At 45.8% G+C, this 25,902-nt stretch overlaps 1 protein-coding gene across 7 annotated transcripts in view; it reads right to left on the bottom strand.

Moving 5' to 3' along the window:
- The window catches only part of NFAT5 (nuclear factor of activated T cells 5), a 221,864-nt gene that overhangs the window by 134,959 nt on the left and 61,003 nt on the right, over positions 1-25,902 (bottom strand). The window contains exon 2 of one of the 7 annotated variants that reach the window (XM_063945455.1): positions 14,813-14,888. The exons of the other annotated variants lie outside the window; for them this stretch is intronic. The gene's annotated coding sequence lies outside the window, so the exon portion shown is untranslated. The remainder of the gene's footprint in view (positions 1-14,812; positions 14,889-25,902) is intronic. 7 annotated transcript variants of the gene reach the window in all.

Genomic DNA, 25,902 nt, shown 5'->3' with positions numbered 1-25,902 from the left:
ACATCAACCCACGATCACCAGAACGTTCATGGTTGTAAACCTGTACAGTTTGGTTGGATGAATCACTTTCCGAAAGTAGAGATTCCAACATATCCAAACCTATTCTATCATAATCATCCAGAACAATGGGTGTGCCCTCAATTTTTCGTTGGGCCAATTTTTTCGTGGCAAAATACCTTTTGCGCGCCAAGGTGCGAACATAGGTATTTAATTCTACAAATAATTTGAAGAAGGCAGGGGGTTTTGAGGGAGCAAATTTGAGACCTTTGGTCAGTAGTGAGGTTTCAGATTTCCCAATTTTTACAGAAGATAGATTGAAAACTTGGGTTTGTTTTAAGTTCTCAGATCTCGTTTTTTTTCCCTGTAATTTGCGCCCTCCTCTGCATCCTCTGTGTTTTCTTCTCTCGCTCTCTTTGGGGAGTCTATCCTGAGTTGTTCGTAGCGATTTTGGGTGTGATATGGAGGTCTCGGTTTGTGAAACCTCTGATCCTTCTCCAAAAAATGCGTGGTATTAGGAGTATTAACAATTTGTAATGTATCTACTGTGTGGATATTCCTCTGTGTAGGTATTTTTGGTCGTACAGAGGGTTCAGTTAGAGGAATACTCTGTGAAGGATAAAGATCACTACGATTAGTATATGTATGGGCAGATTGTAAATTCTTATTATGCTGATGTTTAAAATCAGCCCTATCAGGTCTCTTAGATTGAGAGGAGGTTCTGGTGTGTCTCCAATTGGAAGTACTACGGGATCTTCCTCTATTGAGGGGATTAGAGCCCTTATTAAAGCTACGGACTCTATTCTGATTATAGTCATCAGTGTCTCTACTAAACTTCTTATTTTTTCCCTCAATAACCTCTTTCTCATATTGTTCTAATTTACGATTTAGTTTATGATCATTAAACTGGAATTGTGGATGATTAGAAAAAGAATTAAGTAATTTCCTAGTGGACTCGATTTCCTGTTCTAATAGCATAGTTTTTTCCTTACGGTAATTCACAAGTAATTCCATAAGTGAAAAAGAACAATTGTCTAGCAGGGAATCCCATTTTTCCTTTAGTTGGGGATCATCAACAAAGGACAGCGTCTTGAAGATTCTGAGACCCCTAGGGATTTTTTTGGTCTTAATGTATTTCTGTAGAGTGACCATATCCCACCAATGGCGGGTCTCTGCTTTCATAAGGTCCTCTAATTTATAAAACAAATAATTAAATTCTTTCTCATGGTCATTTTGAGTGGGAGGTAAAAAATTGGTCCCAGAATCTTCATTGAAGCTGGCCTCATAAAGTAAACGCCTCTTGGCACATTCTGATAAACAAGTCAAATCAACCATATAGCTTTTTGTTGAGGCGGGATGCCATCATGTCCACCTGTGGCAGTTCCCACCGACCTACAATCTGCGCGAAGACTTCTTGATGAAGTCCCCACTCTCCCGGGTGGAGGTCGTGCCTGCTGAGGAAGTCTGCTTCCCAGTTGTCCACTCCCGGAATGAACACTGCTGACAGTGCTCATACGTGATTCTCCGCCCATCTAAGAATTCTGGTGGCTTCCGCCATCGCCACCCTGCTCCTTGTGCCGCCTTGGCGGTTTACATGAGCCACTGCGGTGATGTTGTCTGATTGAATCAGCACCGACTGGTTGCGAAGCAGGGTCTCCGCTTGACTTAGGGCGTTGTATATGGCCCTTAGTTCCAGGATATTGATGTGAAGGCAAGTCTCCTGACTTGACCATAGGCCTTGGAAACTTCTTCCCTGAGTGACTGCCCCCCACCCTCGGAGGCTTGCATCCGTGGTCACCAGGACCCAGTCCTGAATGCCGAACCTGCGGCCCTCGAGAAGTTGAGTACTCTGCAGCCACCACAGAAGAGACACCCTGGCCCTGGGGGATAGGGCGATCAGCCGATGCATCTGTAGATGCGATCCGGACCACTTGTCCAACAGATCCCAATGAAAAGGTCCTCGCATGGAACCTACCGAAGGGAATGGCCTCGTATGACGCCACCATCTTTCCCAGGACTCTCGTGCAGTGATGCACAGACACCTGTTTTGGTTTTAAGAGGTCTCTGACCAGTGTCATGAGTTCCTGAGCCTTCTCCGTCGGGAGAAAAACCTTCTTCTGGTCTGTGTCCAGAATCACGCCCAGGAAGGGTAGACGCGTCGTAGGAATCAGCTGCGACTTTGGAATATTCAGAAATCAGCCGTGCTGTTGTAACACTTCCCGAGAGCGTGCTACGCTAATCAGCAACTGCTCTCTGGACCTCGCCTTTATGAGGAGATCGTCCAAGTATGGGATAATTGTGACTCCTTGCTTTCGCAGGAGCACCATCATTACCGCCATTACCTTGGTAAATATTCTCGGTGCCGTGGACAGACCAAACGGCACCGTCTGGAATTGGTAATGACACTCCTGTACCACAAATCTGAGGTACTCCTGATGAGGTGGATAAACGGGGACATGAAGGTAAGCATCCTTTATGTCCAGAGACACCATAAAATCCCCCTCTCTTGCGATGACTGCTCTGAACGATTCCATCTTGAACTTTTCAAGTATTTGTTCAGGGATTTTAAATTCAATATGGGTCTGACCAAACCATCTGGTTTCGGGACTACAACATGGTCGAATAATAACCCCCTCCTTGTTGAAGGAGGGGAATCTTGACCACCACCTGTTGAAGATACAATAAGTGAATTGCAGTTAACCCTGTTTCCCTCTCAGGGGGGGAGCCGGCAGGGTCTTCAGTGAGGAGGCATCTTCTCAAAGTCCAGCTTGTATCCCTGAGACACAATATCTATTGCCCAGGGATCTAACAGGGAGTGAACCCACTTGTGGCTGAACTTACGAAGGCGTGCCCCCACCGGGCCTAGCTCCGCCTGGATTTTTGTAGAGGCCGGGGAGGATTTCTGTTCCTGGGAACTAGCTGTGTTGTGCAGCTGGTTTCCTCTGCCCCCGCCTCTGGCAAGAAAGGACGCACCTCGGACTTTCTTGTTTCTTTGTTCGAAAGGCTGCAGTTGATAATGACGTGCTTTCCTAGGCTGTGCAGGAATATAAGGCAAAATATCAGAATTACCAGCTATAGCTGTGGAGACCAGGTCCGAGAACCCTCCTCCACACAATCCTCAGCCTTCCATATGCCACTTAAGTTGGCATCATCTGTCTATTGCATATTCCACAGGATACGTCAAGCAGAAATCGACATAGCTTTGCCCCTAGGACCCAGTATACTCATGTCTCTTTGGGCATGTTTTATGATATATATCTCTTAAGACAGCATCTTTAATATATATATATATATATATATATATATATAAATATATCTCTACATATATATATATATATATATATATAATAAGAATTTACTTACCGATAATTCTATTTCTCGTAGTCCGTAGTGGATGCTGGGAACTCCGTAAGGACCATGGGGAATAGCGGCTCCGCAGGAGACAGGGCACATCTAAAGAAAGCTTTAGGATCACCTGGTGTGCACTGGCTCCTCCCCCTATGACCCTCCTCCAAGCCTCAGTTAGGATACTGTGCCCGGACGAGCGTACACAATAAGGAAGGATTTTGAATCCCGGGTAAGACTCATACCAGCCACACCAATCCCACTGTACAACTTGTGATCTGAACCCAGTTAACAGCATGATAATAGAGAAGCCTCTATAAAAGATGGCTCACTACAACAATAACCCGAATTTTTTGGTAACAATAATTATGTACCAGTATTGCAGACAATCCGCACTTGGGATGGGCGCCCAGCATCCACTACGGACTACGAGAAATAGAATTATCGGTAAGTAAATTCTTATTTTCTCTGACGTCCTAGTGGATGCTGGGAACTCCGTAAGGACCATGGGGATTATACCAAAGCTCCCAAACGGGCGGGAGAGTGCGGATGACTCTGCAGCACCGAATGAGAGAACTCCAGGTCCTCCTCAGCCAGGGTATCAAATTTGTAGAATTTTACAAACGTATTTGCTCCTGACCAAGTAACTGCTCGGCAAAGTTGTAAAGCCGAGACCCCTCGGGCAGCTGCCCAAGATGAGCCCACCTTCCTTGTGGAGTGGGCATTTTAAGATTTTTGGCTGTGGCAGGCCTGCCACAGAATGTGCAAGCTGAATTGTACTACAAATCCAACGAGCAATCGTCTGCTTAGAAGCAGGAGCACCCAGTTTGTTGGGTGCATACAGGATAAACAGCGAGTCAGATTTTCTGACTCCAGCCGTCCTGGAAACATATATTTACAGGGCCCTGACCACGTCAAGCAACTTGGAATCCTCCAAGTCCTTAGTAGCCGCAGGTACCACAATAGGTTGCTTCATGTGAAATGCAGAAACCACCTTAGGTAGAAATTGAGGACAAGTCCTCAATTCTGCCCTGTCAGAATGAAATATTAAATAAGGGCTTTTATATGATAAAGCCGCCAATTCTGACACACGCCTGGCTGAAGCCAGGGCTAACAGCATCGTCACCTTCCATGTGAGATATTTTAAGTCCACAGTGGTGAGTGGTTCAAACCAATGTGACTTTAGGAAACTCAACACAACATTGAGATCCCAAGGTGCCACTGGAGGCACAAAAGGAGGCTGTATATGCAGTACCCCTTTTACAAATGTCTGAACTTCAGGCACTGAAGCCAGTTCCTTTTGGAAGAAAATCGACAGGGCCGAAAATTGAACCTTAATGGACCCTAATTTTAGGCCCATAGACAGTCCTGTTTGCAGGAAATGGAGGAAACGACCCAGTTGAAATTTCTCTGTAGGGGCCTTCTTGGCCTCCCACCACGCAACATATTTTCGCCAAATGCGGTGATAATGTTTTGCGGTTACGTCCTTCCTGGCCTTGACCAGGGTAGGGATGACTTCATCTGGAATGCCTTTTTCCTTCAGGATCCGGCGTTCAACCACCAAGCCGTCAAACGCAGCCGCGGTAAGTCTTGGAACAAACAAGGCCCCTGCTGGAGCAGGTCCTTTCTTAGAGGTAGAGGCCACGGTTCGTCCGTGAGCATCTCTTGAAGTTCCGGATACCAAGTTCTTCTTGGCCAATCCGGAGCCACGAGTATCGTTCTTACTCCCCTTTGCCGTATAATTCTCAGTACTTTTGGTATGAGAGGCAGAGGAGGGAACACATACACTGACTGGAACACCCACGGTGTTGCCAGAGCGTCCACAGCTATTGCCTGAGGGTCTCTTGACCTGGCGCAATACCTGTCCAGTTTTTTATTGAGGCGGGACGCCATCATATCCACCTTTGGTTTTTCCCAACGGTTCACAATCATGTGGAAGACTTCTGGATGAAGTCCCCACTCTCCCGGGTGTAGATCGTGTCTGCTGAGGAAGTCTGCTTCCCAGTTGTCCACTCCCGGAATGAACACTGCTGACAGTGCTATCACATGATCTTCCGCCCAGCGAAGAATCCTTGCAGCTTCTGCCATTGCCCCCCTGCTTCCCGTGCCGCCCTGTCTGTTTACGTGGGCGACTGACGTGATGTTGTCCGATTGGATCAATACCGCCTGACCCTGAAGCAGGGGTTTCGCTTGACTTAGGGCATTGTAAATGGCCCTTAGTTCCAGAATGTTTATATGAAGAGATGTCTCCAGGCTTGACCATAAGCCCTGGAAATTCCTTCCCTGTGTGACTGCTCCCCAGCCTCGCAGGCTGGCATCCGTGGCCACCAGGACCCAGTCCCGAATGCCGAATCTGCGGCCCTCTAGAAGATGAGCACTCTGCAACCACCACAGGAGGGATACCCTTGTTCCCGGTGACAGGGTTATCCGCTGAAGCATCTGAAGATGCGACCCGGACCATTTGTCCAGTAGGTTCCACTGGAAAGTCTTGCGTGGAATCTGCCGAATGGGATTGCTTCGTAGGAAGCCACCATTTTTACCCAGAACCCTTGTGCATTGATGCACTGAGACTTGGTTCGGTTTTAGGAGGTTCCTGACTAGCTCGGATAACTCCCTGGCTTTCTCCTCCGGGAGAAACACCTTCTTTCTGGACTGTGTCCAGGATCATCCCTAGGAACAGAAGACAAGTCGTCGGAACCAGCTGCGATTTTGGAATATTGAGAATCCAATCGTGCTGCCGCAACACTACCTGAGATAGTGCTACACCGACTTCCAAGTGTTCCCTGGATCTTACCCTTATCAGGGAATCGTCCAAGTAAGGGATAACTAAAATTTCCTTCCTTTGAAGGGATATCATTTCGGCCATTACCTTGGTAAAGACCCGGGGTGCCGTGGACCATCCCTACGGCAGCGTCCGAACTGATAGTGACAGTTCTGTACCATAACCTGAAATACCCTTGGTGAGAAGGGTAAATTTTGACATGAAGGTAAGCATCCTTGATGTCCCGAGACATCATGTAGTCCCCTTCTTCCAGGTTTGCAATCACTGCTCTGAGTGACTCAATTTTGAATTTGAACCTCTGTATGCAAGTGTTCAAAGATTTTAGATTTTAGATTTTAAAATCGGTCTCACCGAGCCGTCTGGCTTCGGTACCACAATAGTGTGGAATAATACCCCGTTCCCTGTTGCAGGAGGGGTATCTTGATTATCACCTGCTGGGAATACAGCTTGTGAATGGTTTCCAAAACTGCCTCCCTGTCAGCGGGAGACGTCTGTAAAACAGACCTTTGGAAACGGCGAGGGGGATACGTCTCGAATTCCAATTTGTACCCCTGAAATATTACCTGAAGGATCCAGGGGTCTACTTGCGAGTGAGCCCACTGCGCACTGAAATTCATTGAGAACGGGACCCCACCGTGCCTGAACTTGTAAAGCCCTAGCGTCATACTGAGGGCTTGGCAGAGGCGGAAAAGAGTTTCTGTTCCTTGGAACTGGCTGATCTCTGCAGCCATTTTCCTCTCCCTCTGTCACGAGCAGAAAAGAGGAACCCTTTTGTCCGCTTGCCAACCAGGACTGCGCCTGATAATACGGCGTCTTATTTTGAGAGGCGACCTGGGGTACATCCCCTTTTTTGTTAAGGCAATACTTCCAAATGCCGTTTGGAATCCGCATCACCTGACCACTTTACTGGTATAATTGGACAACGCACTTATACTTGATGCCAGTCGGCAAATATTCCGCTGTGCATCATGCATATATAGAAATGCATCTTTTAATTGCTCTATAGGCAATAATATACTGTCCTTATCTAGGATATCAAATTTCCAGTCAGGGAATCCGACCACGCCAACCCAGCACTGCACATCCAGGCTGAGGCGATTGCTGGTCGCAGTATAACACCAGTATGTGTGTAAATACATTTTAGGATACCCTCCTGCTTTCTATCAGCAGGATCCCTAAGGGCGGCCATCTCCAGAGAGGGTAGAGCCCTTGTTCTTACAAGCGTGTGAGCGCCTTATCCCCCCTAGGGGGTGTTTCCCAACGCACCCTAACCTCTGGCGGGAAAAGGTATACTGCCAATAACTTTTTAGAAATTATCAATTGTTATCGGGGGGAAACCTGTAGTGACTGCAGGGGAGAGCCAGGGAGCTTCCCTCCAACTGAGCTGTGAGGGAAAATGGCGCCAGTGTGCTGAGGAGATAGGCTCCGCCCCTTTCTCGGCGTCCTTATCATCCGTTTTCTTGTATGTTTTGGCAGGGGTTAAATGCATCCATATAGCCCAGGAGTTATATGTGATGCATTTATTTTAGCCTTAAAAGGTTTTCTATCGATTTATTGCGTCTCAGGGCGCTGCCCCCCCAGCGCCCTGCACCCTCAGTGACCGGAGTGTGAAGTGTGCTGAGAGCAATGGCGCACAGCTGCGGTGCTGTGCGCCTACCTTTATCTGAAGACAGGAAAGTCTTCTGCCGCCGATTTTTCCGGACCTCTTCGCTCTTCTGGCTCTGTAAGGGGGCCGGCGGCGCGGCTCCGGTGACCCATCCAGGCTGAACCTGTGATCGTCCCTCTGGAGCTAATGTCCAGTAGCCTAAGAAGCCCAATCCACTCTGCACGCAGGTGAGTTCGCTTCTTCTCCCCTTAGTCCCTCGATGCAGTGAGCCTGTTGCCAGCAGGTCTCACTGAAAATAATAAACCTCGTCGGGCACAGAAAATCTAACTGAGGCTTGGAGGAGGGTCATAGGGGGAGGAGCCAGTGCACACCAGGTGATCCTAAAGCTTTCTTTAGATGTGCCCTGTCTCCTGCGGAGCCGCTATTCCCCATGGTCCTTACGGAGTTCCCAGCATCCACTAGGACGTCAGAGAAATATATATATATACATACTAGGGTCTCAATTTCTGCTGATAAGGTACCTGTCCACGCTGCCACAGCGCTATAAACCCATGCCGACACAATCGCCGGTCTGAGTAGTGTACCAAAATGTGCACGCTATCTGCAGGATCCCTGAGGATAGCTGTTAAATCAGGGCTACCTTTTGGGCAAACGCGACACCCTAGGGGAAGATTCCCATCACATCCTGGCCCTAGTGGGGAAAGGATACTGCCTGAGAATTCTTTGTGGGAAGCTGCAGTCTCTTGTCTGGAGATTCCCGCTCTTTTTCTTCATGAGAGGAGGGAAATTTACCTCAGCTTTCTTCCCCTTAAACATGTGTACCCTTGTGTCAGGGACAGATGAGTCATCAGTGATATGCAAATCATCTTTATTACAATAATCATATATTGAATACTTTTCTGCCATTTTGGCTGTAACTTTGCATTATCGTAGTCGACACTGGAGTCAAACTCCGTGTCGATATCAGTGTCTATTATTTTGGATAGTGAGCATTGTGAGACTCTGAAGGTCTCTGCGCCATAGGGACAGACATGGGTAGATTTCCTGTCTGTTCTCTAATCTTTTGCGCAATAAATTCACCTTAGCACTTACACATATCCAAACAGGTGTCGGCGTTGTCGATGGAGACACCCTCTCACACACATATTAGCTCCATCTCCTCCTTAGGGGAGCCTTTTACGTCAGACATGTCAACACACACGTACCGACACACCACACACACAGGGGATGCTCTATTTGAAGACAGTTCCCCCACAAGGCCCTTTGGAGAGACAGAGAGAGAGTATGCCAGCACACACCCCAGCGCTATATGACCCAGGAATCACACAGTAACGTAGTGTTAACTCAGTAGCTGCTGTATATTGTTTTTACGCCAAATGTATGTGCCCCCCCTCTCTTTTTCACCCTCTTCTATCATGCTTCTGCAGGGGAGAGCCTGGGGAGCTTCCTCTAAGTGGAGCTGTGGAGAGAAAATGGCGCTGGTGAGTGCTGAGGAAGAAGCCCCGCCCCCTCAGCGGCGGGCTTCTGTCCCGCGACTGTGTAAAATAATGGCGGGGGCTCATGCATATATACAGTGCCCAACTGTATATATGCCCACTTTGCCAAGAGGTCTCTAATTGCTGCTCAGGGCGCCCCCCCCCCCCCCCCTGCACCCTACAGTGACCGGAGTGAGTGGGTGTAATGTGGGAGCAATGGCGCACAGCTGCAGTGCTGTGCGCTACCTCATATGAAGACAGGAGTCTTCTGCCGACGATTTTGAAGTCTTCTTGCTTCTCTCGCCGGCTTCTGTCTTCTGGCTCTGCGAGGGGGACGGCGGCGCGGCTCCGGGATCGGACGACCAAGGGTGCGTTCCTGTGTTCGATCCCTCTGGAGCTAATGGTGTCCAGTAGCCTAAGAAGCATGACCTATCCGCAGTTAGTAGGTCTGCTTCTCTCCCCTCAGTCCCACGTAGCAGAGAGTCTGTTGCCAGCAGATCTCTCTGAAAATAAAAGATCCTAACAAAATACTTTATTAGCAAGCTCAGGAGAGCTCACTAAAGTGCACCCAGCTCTGTCCGGGCACAGATTCTAACTGAGGTCTGGAGGAGTGACATAGAGGGAGGAGCCAGTGCACACCAGTAGTCCTAATTCTTTCTTAGAGTGCCCCGTCTCCTGCGGAGCCCGTCTATTCCCCATGGTCCTTACGGAGTCCCCAGCATCCACTAGGACGTTAGAGAAATAAATAAATCTAGATGGGTTTGTAACATCAGTTTCCACGGAAGAGTTAAAAGCATTCCGTGGGGTTATTTACTAAAGGTCGATTTCCATTAATTTTAAATCAATGAAAATCGATCTCAATCTATGGGGTCTATTTACTAAGGTGTGGGTTTATAGAAGCGGAGATGTTGCCCATAGCAACCAAACATTCCAGCTATTATCTTCTAGAAGGTGCTAGATAAATGATAAGTAGATTCTGATCGGTTGCTATGGGCAACTTCTCCACTTCTATAAACCTGCACGTTAGTAAATATGGGAGGCAATCACAAGACCGCCTGTCGGGATCCTGGTGGTCACAATACAGATGCCGGAATCCCGACACGCGGTGAAATGCCACCGCCACAGGCTTTTCTCCCTTGTGGGTGTCCATACATACAGATGTGTCCTCATATATCTTGCCTCAATATGCCATGCAGCGGGAGATGCCTGGCGTGAGCGAGTCGACAGGTCCTGTGCATCTCTGTTAGCGTCAGGCGTCTTTTATTGCCGAACATGTGTCTTATTCGCACCACTATGCGAATAAGACACACAAGCAGATTCTGTTGATTAAAATGATATGTGGCATGCCTATATACTGTCTGTGGCTGCTGGATTGTATGCAGATTGTATATCGTATCATCATATGGGCAGATCATGCAGTGTGTACACGGGCATGATATATCATTCCATCATATCAGCCCATTGCAAGATCGCCGTTCTGTGCTCTCTACCAAAAAACAAAAAACTCAAAAACACATTAAAGTGAACACTACACAGGACAGATATTGAGATAATAAAATATGTTGCACTAAAGAACCAGACCAAATCCTATACATTTGTTTTCCGGTTTTAATCATCCAGCAATACACTGTCCTGCGCTGTGACAATATGTTCTTCAGTGTGATCTATTGGTCACATTCTTTTGTACAAGTGCACACTGTATTCAGCATACAATGATCATGAGCAGAGCAGTCCGATACTACACTGTATGCAACAACCATGGACAGAAGAGGGGAAGAAAAAGGAATGGGGGAGATTATGCAAATGAGAGCTCCTCTGCCTCCACCCGTTCAGTGTCGGTGCACGAGAGGAAACGAACACCCACACTATTTAAACAGTAAACCTTCCTAAGACTCGATAGCCTTCCAACTCTAACGTGATATTGATTATGCAGCACAATGGAACTGCTAGGCACTTTGCAAAAAATGAATCATCAATAAAACACTGATTAGAATCCTAATTGCAAAGTAAAGTTATTAACACACGTTCCATTCTTAATAGACTGATTTATAGACTGGAGTCCACTACTTCCTGCAACAATGCCTTAGGCCTTATATAAATTTGTAGTTTGCAATGAATATAAAACATGTGACCCCAAATTTACTGATCAGTTAAAGTCAATCTGAACTGGTCTTGAAAGCCAGCAAACGCCCTAATATTTCATGATGTCACAGAAAGATTCCTGCCAGTACACGGGACATACTCATTAATACTTTGTCAGCGATGGGTAGGTAACCTGATACACTTCCCACTGCTGCCTCCTCATGCAACCTGCATTACCTTCGCAGCCACCTCCAACCTGCACTCCTTCACCTCTGACTCATACTCTCCACCTCCTACTCCGACCTGCACCCCCTCAGGCTCCGATATGCATCACTTACTGCTCCTCCTCTGTTCTGCACATAAACCAGTGACCTGTACCCCTCCTCTGACCTGCACCCTCCACTACTTCCTCTGCCCAGCACCCCTTAATTCCTCCTCTGATCTGCACTGCCTCATGTCACATATAGAAACAAGTTGCAGAAAGCTACTGTTTCCCTTATACAACACTGAGCTTCACAACCCCCCCCCCCCCCCCGGTGTGACTGGCATTTTGATGCATTTATGATATTACACTATGGGGTAAATAAAAAAAAGGGGCAATGTGCCGTCTTATATCGGCTCCCTATACAACCACGCACCTATTTGGCCATTATGGTACTGTCTACATTACAGATTTTCCTGCTCACCTCTATGTGGTGCAAGGCTAATCAGGTGATCTAGAGGGATGTTATCTGGTGTTCCGGAACATCATAATGCCGGCATTGCCCCTAAATGAATCAAACCCTAATGTATAGATGGACTCCTATAGTTGACTTGCGTATAAACACCTGGAATATTCATATGGTAACAGCTGACCTTAAGACCTTACAATCTATGTCAACACATACTGCGGAAATATTTTACCGTAATTTCTGCGAAGAGGAAAAATACAGATACCACTGTGGAGGAATGTGAGATATTGTCAATATACAACTTTGCAAAAACAGCAACAACCAGTCCTATAAACTCTGAATGACCCACAATAAAAGAAAATAACAGAATGAGATACCAAAGAAAATATTTCTGAACCATGTGATGTTAAAAGTTCTGCAGCCAGTAAAAATGGATTTCATGGTGAGAAAGTAAAGTGTTGGAAATCTAGGCGGTTACCCGAGCCCTCTGCAGATACGTCATGACCAACTTTCGTGGTAGTCCGCAGTTTAGTTTGGCTGCACTCGCTGTGCATTTTGGTGGGATGACACGATTATCGGAGGGCATGGGTTTTATGGCTTGTAGTGGACAAAGTAAAATTGAACAATTACTTGTGAAAATTTCTCTAACATCTCAACCAAATCTATGACAGGGATAATCAATTATCTCCGTAACCATGAATGAGGTACAACCAACCCTACATAGTAAACAAAACTTGTTTAGGGCAGTACGGATGGTGCAATGGTTAGCATTACTGCCTCACAGCACTGAGGTCATGGGTTTGATTCCCACCATGGCCCTAGTTGTGCAAAGTTTGCATACTGTACCTGTGCTTGCGTGGGTTTCCTCCAGGTACTCCGGTTTCCTCCCACACTCTAAACATATACTGGTAGGTTTACTGGCTCCCGCCGGAAAAGATGATCCCTAGTGTGTGCACGTACACATGTGGTAGGGAGTATGGGGGGAGGGGGGGGGGGGAAGGGTGGTATTTAAAGTTGTTAGCAAACCAAAAAAGTAAGCAATTGGTCAAAACAATGTTGCACTGCAGGTGGGGCAGATGTAACGTGCACAGAGTGTTATATTTGGGTGGGGGGTGTTCAAACTGAAATCTAAATTGCAGTGTTAAAATAAAGCAGCCAGTATTTAGCATTTATTGACGTCAGTACTTTGTAGGTCCACCTTGTGCAGTGATTACTGCAGACAGCCTTCTTGGCAAACTGTCCACAAGTTTCTGGACAACAGCCGGCGAGATGTTTTGCCATTACTCCTTAAGTACAGTGACAACTGCAACCCTGCAGAAGGTTGAGTCATCCTAGAGAGCACCCGTCACTCCAATTCAACCCAGAGGTTATCAATGGGGTTAAGATCTAGTCCATCCGGGTTACCCAGGAAAAATTATACTGTGCAGCCCACGGCAATCCCTTTTATAAACTTGGTTAGCTTTTTCCTGCAAGCCATTTAATTAGCAAATTATTTAATCAGTGCACCTCTGCCTCTTTATACCTTCATAAACATGTGTATGCTGCAGGAGCATACCATTTCGCTTGCGAGGGGGTGGTGGATCCAATCACTTGTCTACATAGTGTAATACACTTAATTGAATCTCCAAAAATGTTAATTCATAAGTATTCATAACAATTACCGGTGACCTTTTAAATTTATGTCGACACAGACTATAGTAATACTATACCATAAATTCTTCTAAGAGGGGAAATACAAACTTACCCAGACCCTAAACTGACATGTCCATAATCATTACCTGCTACAGTTCATGTTTTTATCAGAGAACTCATATAAAAGGATAAATAATAAATCATGACAATAAAGCATATCACCACAATTACAGTTTACAAATTGCTGCTTAAATTCAGTCCTTGTAACTGTACATTGGATTATTCTCAAAAATGTAACCTGCAATTTTAAAGTTTCAACAGATTTTTTTTTTTCATGTGTGTCTTGCGTAAGGTCTATGAAAATTTATGGGGACACTTCTACAGCGCATTAAAAAACAAACAAAAAAACAAGCAAACAAACCAACATACTTTAATGGGTCAAGTAGACTTGATTATAAGCAGAAATACTACCAATTGCACATTATTGAACGTGACAGATGAAAATGCCCCGTTGTCTTTTCCAAAGGCGAGGTGCAAAACACACAACTCTAGAACACTGGTGCTATTAAACTAGATGTGCCATTCATGCCTTAAACCACCTACAAATTTATAAAATCAAAATACATTTTTCCTTTTCTTAACAGATGGTACATTCAGAAGCCCAGAAAAACATCCATTTTGTAACTACATGTGAATTTTCCTCTCCCGCTCCAGTGGCAGACCAAGATTTTATTAAAAAAACTGGAAATTCCAGATACCGCTGACATGGAACAAGGGGAGAAGACAAACTAAATATATAATGTGTGTAACAAAATGTCTCGTATTATATATATGGATTTTAATCTAACAATCTATCAGAAGTTATAAATTTACATTTAAAATTAAATTATCAGTCTCGAAGTAACTCTGAATAAGTATATATTATAAAGAGATGTATTGTTCTACAAAGATATTAAATATGTTTGTGTCAGTTACAAAATGTTTTGTTAGTAGCGTTCCCTCAATACTCATTTTATGTATTATATTTTTCCCATTAAGAAAGGAAGAACCTTCATCTCCCATATTAAAGTCTACTCAATAATCGTCACCTTGTTTTATTAATGACATTCCTAAAAGGACACTGGCAGAAGCGGGTTTAGTAAATGCACACAGAAGTGTGGAACCGAGCTGTCACCACAAACTCAGAGCTGTGCCAAAACAAAGCCAAACCGCAGCACCAGACCTGTGTTGGTGAGAAGTCAAGTGTAGCCGGACTAGTTGGGAGAAATCTTCCGGATTTGGCCACGGATATTCCATACCTAGCATATAAAAACAGTGAAGTTATTACGAATTTCTCGATCTTCAAACTAGGAGCTCAATCCTCTTGATAATGTCAACAGCTGATATACTGACCCATTAGTATCAATCCCTTATCATTTAGATCGCTGATGACAAGAGGCTTTGAGCTGCAATAATTATCAGGGCATGTTTTGGTGAGTCGTGAGATACTGTATGTCACGAACCGGTCTCTCACCTCTGCGGGTTCTGGGGTTCATCCATTGCCAGTGCGGTTGCTTGCGGTGCTGTGCGCCCGTGTGGGGACACGGCGTGATCAATGGCACAGGTGATGCAGAGTCTGGGAACTGTGAGTGCGGGGACCAAATGGCCTAAGGCACTGCGGTGTGTCTGCTGTATAGGAGGTGGCCATGTTGGAGACCAAATAGCTAATACAGAGCACTTGTGAAAACACCTGTGGGCAGGTGTAAGCCAATCCCGTGCTTGTGCTGCCTTTAAGTAGGCTGGGATTATGTTACTCTGGGCCAGTGCTTTGTTGTATCAAAGCTGTGCTCTAGCTCTGAACTCTCTCCGTGCATTCCTGTGTGATTCCCGTGGTCCAGATATCGCCTCCGTTCCCAGAGGTCCGTTTGCAGCCTTCACTGCCAAAGATCTACCGGCTCTCCATTGTGCTATCAGTCAATTGCACACCTATTGGAAATACTTGGATTCCCAGTGTCCTGCATGAGGTTACCTTGTCAGTCTGCCTATCCTACAAAGTCTGCAGGATCTCATTTCTCTCAGCTGTTCGTTTGTTCAACTCTGCATTTAACCCATTCATCACCTTGTCTTCTACTACAGTTTCACAGTGATCTCCGGAACCCGCAAGTAACCCAATTCAGTACTTTTTGCTATGTTGTCATTACAAGGATAATTCTTCACAGTCTCTCAGTTAACTCTCAAAACTCCATTGCAAATCCTTACAGTTATCTCTTCATGTCTGCATTATCCAGTTAATAACATTCTACAGTTCAGCATCAAAGTTTGTTTATATTTGCTATGTTGTCATAACAAGGATAATTCTTCACAGTCTCTCAGTTAACTCTCAAAACTCCATTGCAAATCCTTACAGTTATCTCTTCATGTCTGCATTATCCAGTTAATCACATTCTGCAGTTCTGCATCAAAGCTTGTTTATATTTGGACAATCCAACATTTATTCATCAGCTTGTTTTGCATATGTTTCCATGAACATTTCTTTTATTTATTTTTGAGTTTTCTCTTGCATATTATTCCTGCAATACTTCAGTATAATATGATGATTACCAACTTGTCAGTTAACCCTTTACTGAATTATTATTTTGAATAAATATATGAATCGGAACTTTCTTCGTCCTCCCTGCTTTCTTCATAGCCCAGCACCTACACCTGTGGTTGGTTCCGGGTTAACGGATTCACAAAAACACCCGGGCCTGACAGTAAGCACTGGCCACATGGATCCGTCAAGTGACCAATTCGCAGGAGGCGGTGCTACGTCAGATATCCTTTCCCGTCTGGAAAATCAGGAGTCTATACAGACACAAATAGTGCAGTTTATGCAAACTATGGCAGACCGTTTAGAGACTCTTCATACGGCTATTAAAACGTTCCAAGTCCAGAGTCCAACCCTGGATGTCCCAGTTACCACTACAGCTTCTCCTGTGACGCTACCTACGTCCCGCTTGCAGTTACCCTCTCCGAGTAAGTTTGACGGAACCCCAAAACTTTGCAGAGGATTCCTGAATCAATGCGAGATCCAGTTCGAACTGTTGTCCTCCAGTTTCCCATCAGCTCGTTCTAAAGTTGCATATATTATTGCCCTCCTCTCCGGTCAGGCTCTGGAGTGGGCATCACCATTATGGGAGAGAGGTGATCCTATCCTCTCTAATTACAAAGAGTTCGTATCTTCCTTCCGGAGAATCTTTGACGAACCAGGCAGGACCACCTCAGCATCCTTGGAGATTCTCCGTCTACGTCAAGGTTTACGTCCTGTCAGTCAATATATTATTCAGTTTCGCACGTTGTCTTCAGAGTTAAACTGGAATGAGGAGGCCCTGATCGCCGCGTTTTGGAATGGACTTTCAGAGAGAATCAAGGATGATTTAACTATCCGGGATGTGCCAATTAAACTGGATGAATTGATTTCTCTCTGTAACAAATTTGACCTACGTCACAGGGAGCGATGTTTAGAGAAATCCAGGGCAGAGCGATCCAGTCCACGTGATCATCCTAGACCTCGACAAGATTCTTCATCACAGTCTCCAGTAATGACTGAAGAACCTATGCAGATTGGGCGCTCTCGCCTCACAGAGGAGGAACGACTTCGTCGTCGACAGGGTAACCTCTGCATGTACTGTGGGTCCTCCGAACATTTAGTTAAATTCTGCAAACTCCGACCGGGAAACTCTCGCCTCCTAGCTTATTCAAGAGAGGTTAAGCTAGGAGTTACTCTAGAATCACGTTCTGGGAAAGAGCCGACCTTGTCTATTCAATTAGAAGTTCCAAGTTCTACAGTGAAAGTTTCAGCTCTCCTAGATTCCGGGGCAGCCGAGAACTTCATCTCCTCAGCCTTTGTCATGCGGTCTAAAGTTCGAACCATGCCTCTGGAAGCAGCAGTTGCCGTTACAGCAGTGGATGGAAGTCGAATTCCAGATGGTATAATTACTCATCGAACCGTATGTCTCAAGATGAAAGTTGGTGAGCTCCATTCCGAATACCTCTCCTTCTACGTGATTCCCAAAGCCTCTCAAGATGTGATACTTGGTTTACCTTGGCTGCAGAAACATAATCCTCAACTCAATTGGCAAACCATGGAAGTCCTTTCATGGGGTAAATCTTGTACCAAGGACTGTGTAGCTGCAATTGTACCTCTTCGGTCAATTAGCCTTTCCGATCTACCTCCGGTGTATCAATCCCTTGCGGATGTTTCCAGTAAGCAAGCAGCAGACTCTCTACCTCCTCATAGTGAATGGGACTGCCCAGTCGTCCTGGTTCCGGGCAAGACCCCTCCTAGGGGACAAATTCATCCGCTATCCATCCCAGAGACGCGAGCTATCCGGGATTGGTCCACTCCTACAACTCTCAAGGGGATTCAGCGATTTCTTGGCTTTGCTAATTTCTATAGGAGATTCATTAAGAATTATTCTACGTTAGCTGCTCCTATCACAGCCCTAACTCGCAAGGGAGCAAATCCTACGAACTGGTCTTCTGAAGCAATCAAAGCCTTCTCTGATTTAAAGCAAGCCTTTGTGTCAGCCCCCATTCTTCGACAGCCTGAGTTGAATCGTCCCTTTCTATTAGAGGTGCATGCATCTACAGAAGCAGTAGGAGCTGTGTTGTCACAAGTCTTTGAAGATAAAAAGGTCCATCCCTGCGGATATTTCTCCCGTAAGTTCCTCCCGGCAGAACGTAATTATGCAATCGGTGACCAAGAGTTACTTGCCATCAAGTTGGCATTTGAGGAGTGGAGATACCTTCTAGAAGGAGCTCAACATCGCATTACAGTTTATACTGATCATAAGAATCTTCTATATCTGCAGTCAGCTCAGTGTTTGAATCCACGACAAGCTCGATGGGCGCTTTTCTTCTCACGATTTGATTTCAAACTCACCTATCGTCCAGGGTCTCAGAACAAAAAGGCAGATGCCCTTTCCCGGCCCTTTGCTTCTTCTGAATTAAATGATGCTACCACGAATCAAGCCATTGTGAATCCTACGTCCTTTTTAATGACTCGAACCTCTCCAGTTCCTCCGCCTGGCAAGACCTTTGTTGCCACAAGTCTCCGAAAACGGCTGCTTACCTGGGCTCACTCCTCTTCCTTCATGGGTCATCATGGGGTTCTAAAGACTCTCGAATTTATTCAACAGTCTTATTGGTGGCCACGTCTCAAAGCCGATGTCCAAGAGTTTATAGCAGCATGTCCTAAATGTGCCCAACATAAGAGTCCAAGAAGTTCTCCACCAGAGTTTCATCCTTTGCCAGCCCTAGAGGTTCCAGCAGCAGATCAAGAGCTTCAACGTCTATCTAGCATCTGGAGTTGTGTACGTAAGTCCTTGGTCAAAACTTCCACTCGTTATAAATCTTTTGCAGATAGAAAACGTAAAGCTGTACCGAATTACTAAGTGGGAGACCAAGTTTGGATTTCTACGCGCAATCTCAAGTTCAAAGTTCCTTCTAAGAAATTTGCTCTCAGGTTTATTGGTCCATTTCCCATTGTAAAGGTACTCAACTTTGTGTCATACAAAGTCAAATTGCCACCGTCTTTGAGAATTCCTAACGCCTTTCATACATCTTTACTGAAGCCTTTTGATTCTCAATAAGTTCCGTACTACCCAGTCCAAATCTCCTAAAGTTCACTCTTTGCAGAATGAGGAATTTGAAGTTAAAGAGATTGTGGACTCACGTTCCCGATATGGTCGTTTACAGTTTCTGGTCGACTGGAAGGGTTACGGTCCGGAGGAGAGATCCTGGGTTTTCTCTGAAGATGTTCATGCTCCAAGACTGGTACAGAAATACTTCTCCAAAAATCCTGACAAGGTTCAAAGGTGTTCGGAGACCACCCGTAGAAGAGGGGGTACTGTCACGAACCGGTCTCTCACCTCTGCGGGTTCTGGGGTTCATCCATTGCCAGTGCGGTTGCTTGCGGTGCTGTGCGCCCGTGTGGGGACACGGCGTGATCAATGGCACAGGTGATGCAGAGTCTGGGAACTGTGAGTGCGGGGACCAAATGGCCTAAGGCACTGCGGTGTGTCTGCTGTATAGGAGGTGGCCATGTTGGAGACCAAATAGCTAATACAGAGCACTTGTGAAAACACCTGTGGGCAGGTGTAAGCCAATCCCGTGCTTGTGCTGCCTTTAAGTAGGCTGGGATTATGTTACTCTGGGCCAGTGCTTTGTTGTATCAAAGCTGTGCTCTAGCTCTGAACTCTCTCCGTGCATTCCTGTGTGATTCCCGTGGTCCAGATATCGCCTCCGTTCCCAGAGGTCCGTTTGCAGCCTTCACTGCCAAAGATCTACCGGCTCTCCATTGTGCTATCAGTCAATTGCACACCTATTGGAAATACTTGGATTCCCAGTGTCCTGCATGAGGTTACCTTGTCAGTCTGCCTATCCTACAAAGTCTGCAGGATCTCATTTCTCTCAGCTGTTCGTTTGTTCAACTCTGCATTTAACCCATTCATCACCTTGTCTTCTACTACAGTTTCACAGTGATCTCCGGAACCCGCAAGTAACCCAATTCAGTACTTTTTGCTATGTTGTCATTACAAGGATAATTCTTCACAGTCTCTCAGTTAACTCTCAAAACTCCATTGCAAATCCTTACAGTTATCTCTTCATGTCTGCATTATCCAGTTAATAACATTCTACAGTTCAGCATCAAAGTTTGTTTATATTTGCTATGTTGTCATAACAAGGATAATTCTTCACAGTCTCTCAGTTAACTCTCAAAACTCCATTGCAAATCCTTACAGTTATCTCTTCATGTCTGCATTATCCAGTTAATCACATTCTGCAGTTCTGCATCAAAGCTTGTTTATATTTGGACAATCCAACATTTATTCATCAGCTTGTTTTGCATGTTTCCATGAACATTTCTTTTATTTATTTTTGAGTTTTCTCTTGCATATTATTCCTGCAATACTTCAGTATAATATGATGATTACCAACTTGTCAGTTAACCCTTTACTGAATTATTATTTTGAATAAATATATGAATCGGAACTTTCTTCGTCCTCCCTGCTTTCTTCATAGCCCAGCACCTACACCTGTGGTTGGTTCCGGGTTAACGGATTCACAAAAACACCCAGGCCTGACACTGTAGCTGTAATATTTTGCCAAAAGAAATTAAAATGGTTGTAAACTTAAAATCAAACTTATGTGAGCAGGGCCCTCCGACCTAGTTTGTCTATTATTACTTAGTTCTGCGTTATTAGCATTTTGTTCACAATTGTAAAGTGCAATAAAATATACTGGTGCTATATAAGGAAATGTTAATATTAGGAATGGAAATCTGTAAAAAAAAATAATCAGATGTGCGGTCAGGGTAGGTAGGCACAGCATCACTTGTCTTACTCCAGTATAATCCAGAGTTTTGACTATATAAACTATTAGAATAATACAAATTAGGTATTTATAATTTATAAAAAATATCTTTGTATTAATCTAATCCTTTTTAGAGTCAAAAGTCACCAAATTTGCAGAGCTCCGCAGGAAATACAGGGACTGCCAGGGAGAGACAAGAGGTGAGGCAGCCAAGAGCTTTCCCCTCATAGTCAGAAACTGCTTGGAGCTGGGGGTGTGGCCAATAATACTGACGGAAAAAAAAACATAAGGGAAGGGGGAGGCAGCTATAAGATCAGTTTCACTGAGGTGGGCATGGCGTGATGCAGTGTCAGGTGACCTATCGAGGAAGTTCGCCAGGAGACAACCAGGAGCAGCCAACATGAAGGAGAAGCTGATGATCAACATGGTTAAAAATGCAGGGGAATGTGCTGGTAAGTGGCTGCTAGGGCTGGGCAAGGGGGACAAAGAGACATGTTCATCACATTCAGACTAGTCTATCTCTTCTCATAAATGAAACAAAGAGCAACCGTGTGCAAGGTATCTGCAATTTACTGCATATTTAGAATGGTCACTGGAGCCCGTTGTACAATTTGCATAGGTTATGAACTATAGTGTAATAGTGTTAATTCTAGCACCCTACACCTAAATCAGTGATGGTATATATTTTAATTTTGAAGGGCAAAATTTGAAACGTGCTATTGTAGCTACAGCGATCAATCACATATAAAATGTTGCCCTTAAAAATGAATATATGTCCTCCTCAATGATTAGGTGCAGGGTGCTAGAATGAACACTAGTGTAACCTGATTCCTGAAGTAATAAAGACTATCTCCTTTACAGAGCTTAGACTGGTGTTACCTGCCTTCAGCACATAAGGGGTTTTTGTATTTGCAAGGAGTTTTAATATACTCAAGTCTCCTTATGTATATTTTATATTGTAGACAATGGGCCTAATTCAGACCTGATCATAGCAGCAAATTTGTTCTCTAATGGGCAAAACCATGTGCACTGCAGGAGGGCAGACATAACATGTGCAGAGAGAGTTATATTTTTGTGGGTTATTCTGTTTTTGTGCAGGGTAAATACTGGCTGCTTTATTTTTACACTGCAATTTAGATTTCAGTTTGAATACACCCCACCCAAATCTAACTCTCTCTGCACATGTTATATCTGCCCCACACACACACACACACACACACACACACACACACACACACACACACACACACACATTAGAGAACAAATTTGTTGCTGTAATCGGGTATGAATTAGGCCCAATGATCACTAAAAGGCTGATTCAATTATGGAGTGTGCCACCAGCTAGCCATTTGAAGGCATGGGCGTTTATCAGAGCTATTCACTTGCTGCTCCGATAGATACCTAATAGCCATGGCAAACACATCCCCCCTTGAGGTGCAAGAAAAAATAAGATTTTAAACCTACCGGTAAATCTATTTCTCCTAGTCCGTAGAGAATGCTGGGGACTCCGTAAGGACCATGGGGTATAGACGGGCTCCGCAGGAGATAGGGCACCTAAAAAGATCTTTGACTATGGGTGTGCACTGGCTCCTCCCTCTATGCCCCTCCTCCAGACCTCAGTTAGAGAACTGTGCCCAGAGGAGATGGACAATACAAGGCAGGATTTAGCAATCCAAGGGCAAGATTCATACCAGCCCACACCAATCATACCATGTAACTTGGAACATACATAACCAGTTAACAGTATGAACAAACGACAGTAACGGTCCAAGACCGATGTCAACTGTAACATAACCCTTATGTAAGCAACAACTATATACAAGTCTTGCAGAGTTTCCGCACTGGGACGGGCGCCCAGCATCCTCTACGGACTAGGAGAAATAGATTTACCGGTAGGTTTAAAATCTTATTTTCTCTTACGTCCTAGAGGATGCTGGGGACTCCGTAAGGACCATGGGGTTTATACCAAAGCATCCAATCGGGCGGGAGAGTGCGTATGACTCTGCAGCACCGACTGAGCAAACGCTAGGTCCTCATCAGCCAGGGTATCAAACTTGTAGAATTTAGCACAAGTGTTTGACCCCGACCAAGTCGCCGCTCGGCAAAGTTGTAATGCCGAGACTCCTCGGGCAGCCGCCCAAGAAGAGCCCACCTTCCTAGTGGAATGGGCCTTAACCGAATTTGGTACCGGCAATCCAGCCGTAGAGTGAGCCTGCTGAATCGTATTACAGATCCAGCAAGCAATAGTCTGCTTCGAAGCAGGTGCGCCAATCTTATTGGCCGCATATAGGACAAACAGAGCCTCTGTTTTCCTAATTCTAGCCGTCCTTGCTACATAAATTTTTAAGGCCCTGACTACGTCCAGGGATCTGGAATCCTCCAGGTCACTTGTAGCCACAGGCACCACAATAGGTTGATTCATATGGAACGAAGAAACCACTTTAGGCAAAAATTACGGACGTGTCCTCAATTCAGCTCGATCCACATGAAAAATCAAGTAGGGGCTCTTGTGTGACAAAGCCGCCAATTCTGACACTCGCCTTGCTGATGCTAAGGCCAACAACATGACCACCTTCCAGGTAAGAAATTTCAACTCAACCTTGTTAAGCGGTTCAAACCAGTGTGATTTTAGGAACTGCAACACCACGTTCAGGTCCCATGGTGCCACTGGAGGCACAAAAGGGGGCTGGATGTGCAGCACTCCCTTTACAAACGTCTGGACTTCTGGAAGAGAAGCCAATTCCTTCTGAAAGAAAATCGAGAGGGCCGAAATCTGTACCTTAACAGAGCCTAATTTCAGGCCCATATCCACTCCTGTCTGTAGGAAGTGGAGAAGACGACCCAGATGAAAATCTTCCGTAGGTGCATTCTTGGTCTCACACCAAGACACATACTTTCGCCAGATACGGTGATAATGTTTTACCGTCACCTCCTTCCTAGCCTTTATTAAAGTAGGGATGACCTCTTCCGGAATCCCCTTTTTCACTAGGGTTCGGCGTTCAACCGCCATGCCGTCAAACGTAACCGCGGTAAGTCTTGAAATACACAGGGCCCCTGCTGCAACAGGTCTTCCCTCAGAGGAAGAGGCCAGGGATCTCCTGTGAGCATCTCTTGTAGATCTGAGTACCAGGCCCTTCGAGGCCAGTCTGGGACAACGAGTATCGTCTGTACTCTTCTTCGTCTTATGATCCTCAACACTTTTGTGATGAGAGGAAGAGGAGGAAACACGTAGACCGATTTGAACACCCACGGTGTTACCAGAGCGTCTACTGCTACTGCCTGAGGGTCCCGAGACCTGGCGCAATACCTCCTAAGTTTTTTGTTGAGGCGTGACGCCATCATGTCTATTTGAGGAGTTCCCCAAAGACGTGGTACGTCTGCAAAGACTTCTTGATGAAGTCCCCACTCTCCTGGATGGAGATTGTGTCTGCTGAGGAAGTCTGCTTCCCAGTTGTCCGCTCCCGGAATGAAGACAGCCGACAGAGCGCTTTCAATATTTTCCGCCCAGCGAAGGATCCCTGGGCCTCCGCCATCGCGACTCTGCTTCTTGTCCCGCCTTGGCGGGTCACATGAGCCACTGCTGTGACATTGTCTGATTGAATCAGAACCGATAGGTTTCGAAGAAAACTCTCTGCTTGTCGAAGGCCGTTGTAAATGGCCCTGAGTTCCAACACATTGATGTGTAGACAGGACTCCTGGTCTGACCAAAGACCCTGAAATTTTTTCCCCTGTGTGACCGCTCCCCATCCTCGGAGGCTCGCGTCCGTGGTAACCAGGATCCAATCCTGAATTCCGAACCTGCGACCCTCTAGGAGGTGAGCACTTTGCAACCACCACAGGAGAGACACCCTGGCCCCTGGGGACAGAGTTATTTTCCGATGTAAGTGCAGATGGGACCCGGACCACTTGTCCAGAAGGTCCCATTGAAAAGTCCTTGCATGGAACCTTCCGAAGGGAATGGCCTCGTAGGCCGCCACCATTTTCCCCAGAACTCGAGTGCATTGGTGAACTGACACCCTTTTCGGTTTTAGCAGGTATCTGACCATGTTCTGGATGTCTTGGGCTCTCTCTATTGGGAGGAAGACCTTCATTTGTTCCGTATCCAGTATCATACCTAGGAACGGTAGTCGAGTTGTCGGAATCAACTGTGACTTCGGTAGATTTAGAATCCAACCGTGTTGCTGGAGCACTCTCAGAGAGAGCGCCACACTGCTCAGCAATTTCTCCCTTGATCTCGCTTTTATCAGGAGATTGTCCAAGTATGGGATAATTGTGACTCCATGCTTGCGCAGGACCACCATCATTTCCGCCATTATCTTGGTGAAAATCCTCGGGGCCGTGGAGAGTCCAAACGGCAACGTCTGAAATTGGTAATGACAATCCTGTACAGCGAATCTCAGGTATTCCTGATGGGGGGCATATATGGGGACATGAAGGTACGCATCCTTTATGTCCAGAGACACCATAAACTCCCCCTCCTCCATGTTGGCTATTATCGCTCTGAGAGATTCCATTTTGAATTTGAATCTTTTTATGTACAGGTTTAGGGATTTCAGATTCAAAATAGGTCTGACCGAACCGTCCGGTTTCGGGACCACAAATAGGGTTGATTAGTAACCTCTTCCCTGCTGGTGCAGGGGAACCTTGATTATCACTTGCTGTATACACAGCGTTTGAATTGCAGCTAACACTACATCCCTTTCCGATGTGGAAGCTGGTAGGGCTGATTTGAAAAATCGGCGCGGGGTCACCTCCTCGAATTCCAATTTGTAACGCTGGGAAACTATTTCCAACACCCAGGGATTCAGGTCCGAACTGACCCAGGCCTGACTGAAAAGTCGAAGACGTGCCCCCACCGGTGCGGACTCCCTCAGGGGAGCCCCAGCGTAATGCTGTGGGTTTTGGAGCAGCCGGGGAGGACTTTTGTTCCTGGGCACCTGCCGCAGCAGGTGCTCTCTTGCCTCTGCCCTTACCTCT

This window comes from Pseudophryne corroboree, chromosome 11 (genome assembly GCF_028390025.1).
Source record: "Pseudophryne corroboree isolate aPseCor3 chromosome 11, aPseCor3.hap2, whole genome shotgun sequence".
Taxonomy (NCBI): Eukaryota; Metazoa; Chordata; class Amphibia; order Anura; family Myobatrachidae; genus Pseudophryne; species Pseudophryne corroboree.
The sequence above is the reverse complement of the archived record's forward strand: the minus strand, read 5'-3'. Positions and strand labels throughout refer to the sequence as shown.